Source organism: Typopeltis vanoorti, chromosome 22 (assembly GCF_054136105.1).
Source record: "Typopeltis vanoorti isolate ZY-2024b chromosome 22, IOZ_Tvanoo_1.0, whole genome shotgun sequence".
NCBI classification, from domain to species: domain Eukaryota; kingdom Metazoa; phylum Arthropoda; class Arachnida; order Uropygi; family Thelyphonidae; genus Typopeltis; species Typopeltis vanoorti.
Genome location: NC_143570.1, coordinates 83,033,869 through 83,037,255, shown reverse-complemented (window position 1 = coordinate 83,037,255; position 3,387 = coordinate 83,033,869).

The window sequence follows — 3,387 nt, the reverse complement described above, 5'->3', positions numbered from 1 at the left end:
TCGCAGGATAGGAGGGGAAAGCGTGGTGGTGGTGGGGTACTAATTATGATAAGTGACGACCTATGTCCTCTAAGAGTGGAGACTTTGGAAGGCAGTGACAGTAATGATTTTGAGAGCATATGGTGTGAGGTAGAGGTGGGCAAGACAGGATATTTAATGGGGTGTTGCTACAGACCCAGAAGCACAGAGGATGGGGACCAGAAGTTGTTTAGACAGTTAAGTTTGGCAAGTGCAAGAAGAATGATTGTTATGGGTGATTTTAACTACAGCAGTATAAATCGGGGAGAGAAAGATGTATGTAGCAATAAGGGAATGGAATTTCTAGAATTCTTGAGGGACAAATGTCTTAGGCAACATGTAATAGAGGAAACAAGAGGTTTAAGAATTTGGATTTAGTTGCATGAGAAGAGTTGATAATAACTGAGATGACATCTCTCCCACCAGTTGGAGAGAATGACCATATGGTTTTGACTTGGAAAATGAATATACATGCAGGAGTATCAAAGAGACGGGAACTTACGTGGAATTATAAAGCAGCTGATTATAATAGTCTTAGACATCAACTTCGAGAAGTTTCATGGACGGATGAATTGGAAGGCCGGGATATCATTAGTTCGTGGGAAATTATGAAAGAATATTTGTTAGCAGCAATGGTAAGTTGTATACCACGAGTGAAGAAGAGGATACAATTTGGTGTAAAGTGGATGACAAACAACATTAAACAGGAATTGCATGCGAAAAAGAGGCTATGGAAGAGATATGAGACAGGTGAAGAGGAGATGCATGAAGAATATAAGACACAGGCCAGAAGAGTGATTAGTGTGGTAAGGAAAGCGAAACTAGATTATGAGAGGTGATTGGCCTTAAGATCCACAGAAAATCCTAGGGAATTTTTTTAGCTATGTAGGCAGTAAGAGGAAAAATGACTGTGGAAGAATGATATTGTGGGATAAAAATGGGAATAGAGTGACTGATGCAGAGGACATAGTGGAATTGTTCAATGAACACTTTATTGGAGTATTTCATCCTAGAGGAGTTAGTTTTAATGCTAGAGGGATAGGGCAGGTTCGAGGTTTAGAGGTACAGGAGGAGAGTGTGTTTCAGATACTGAGTACTCTGGGTTTCAGTAAAGCTTTGGGAGTGGATGGTATTTCACCACGAGTTTTGAGAGAATGTCTAGAGAACTGACAGTACCTTTAATTTAACCTGACTTTTCAATGAAAGCCTGGCTGCAGGAAAGGTGCCCATGGAATGGAAGGAAGGTAAGATAGTGCCATTGCATATGGGTGGTAACAGACTGGAAGTGTCTAATTATAGTCCAGTTTGTGTGTCATCAGTAGTTAAGATCTTGGAGAAAGTAGTGAGGGACCGTATACAGCATTGGGCAGATGAGGATAATGTTATCTGTGAGAGTCAACATGGATTTGTGAAAGGGCGCTCTTGTTTTAGCGATATGCTAGCCTTTTATAATAAAGTTACAAGAACATTAGATGAGGGAAAGGCATATACTGCAATTTTCTTAGACTTAGCGAAGACATTTGACAGGGTGTCACATGATAAGTTGATATTTAAGTTGCAACACATGGGTCTGGATGTCAGATTGGTCAACTGGATTCAGGATTGGCCGTCTGATAGGTATCAGAGAGTTGTGTATGGTGGAGCAGTTTCAAGGAGGCAGAGGGTTACAAGTGGGGTCCCACAGGGCTCAGTACTGGGACCTATATTGTTTAACCTTTATATCAATGACATTGCCAGTGGATTTCAAGGAGATATTCAGTTGTTTGCGAATGATGCGAAGCTGGGAAGGATTATTAGTAATAGTGCAGATGTGGTAGCCCTGCAAGAGGATTTGAATAAGCTAGATAGATGGGCAAATGAATGGGGTTTCGGTTTAATGCAGCAAAATGTAAGGTCTTGCGGTTTGGGAAACATCGATGGGATGCTGCATACTCTATGGGAAGAGTTATACTGGAGGAAGTAGGAGAGAAAAGAGATCTGGGGTTGATGATTGATAGAAACCTGAAATTTAGGGGACATATTGCAAAGGTGGTGAAGGTAACACAGCAGATTGCTGCAATTATGAGAAGGACACTGACCTGCAGAGATAAAACAGTTATCATTCCGTTGTATAAGTCTCTGATCAGATCACACCTAGACTATTGTTCTCAGATTTGGTCCCCAGGATTTGAAGGGGATAAATTGACTGTGGAAAGGGTACAAAGATGGTTTCAGGACTGTACAATGATAGTTATGAGGATCGGCTGAGGGAATGTGGACTGCAGAGTTTGGTGGATAGAAGAAGGAGAGGTGATATGATTGAGACTTTTAAACTGTTGAGAGGTGGTTACAGGGTTGACACTGGGGAGTTCTTTCGCTTGGTTGAACAGTGGGAAGGAGTGATGACAAGAGGCTATCCCTGGAAGTTACGAAAGGAAACTGTGAGAAAGAGGGTGAGGAGTGGTTTCTTTGAATGGAGGGTGGTTGAACCGTGGAATGCATTGCCTGATGGAGTGGTGAGAGCGAGAACGGTCAATGAGTTTAAGGAGTGGCATGATAGACTTTGTGTTTCTTAGGGGGGACCTCCCTCGATGAGTCTTGACAGACTATGTTCTTAGGAAGGACCTTCCACGATGAGGCTTTTGACTCCATGGAGGCCTGAATAATAATAATAATAATAATATAGCCATTGTATATTTGTGTATTTAATAGTCGTTTTATTAACAAACGTTTTAAATTTTCTTTCTATTCTTGTTACTTGTAGCGATTTAGGTGGTAATCTTAATTTTATTTTAACGAGGAGGTGATCAGTATTTATTTCATATCCTTTGTGAGCTCTAACATCTAACGAAAACTTTGTCTTTCCATTTAAGATAAAATAATCCAATATTGATTTCCATCCTCTTGCTGCCCAAGTATATTTATGTATGTCTTTATGTTTATAGAAAGAATTCATTATTGTTAGGTTATTATAAACTACAAAGTCAATCAATTTTTTACCATTCCTGTTATGTTTTCCATATATTCCTATATTATTATTAATTTTCGTGTTCCCAATTCTTGCATTTAAGTTTCCTGCTAAAATTACATAATCATTTTTATTTATTTTATTATATATTTTTTATAGCTGATTATAAAATTCAATATTATCCTGTTCTCCTCCTCCTTCTGGGGCATATAAACCAATTATTGTTAAATAGCCTCTATCTATTTTTATTCTAGCTTCCATTGTTCTTTCATTCCATAATTTATAATGTTTTAACTGTTTTGAAAGGGAGTTATGAATCCAAATCACTACTCCTGCTTGTGCTCTTTGGTCTCTGTCAACTTCAATGTATATCACATTAAATTTTTCTGTCAGCTTAAAAGTAGAGTTATGTTCTCCATGTC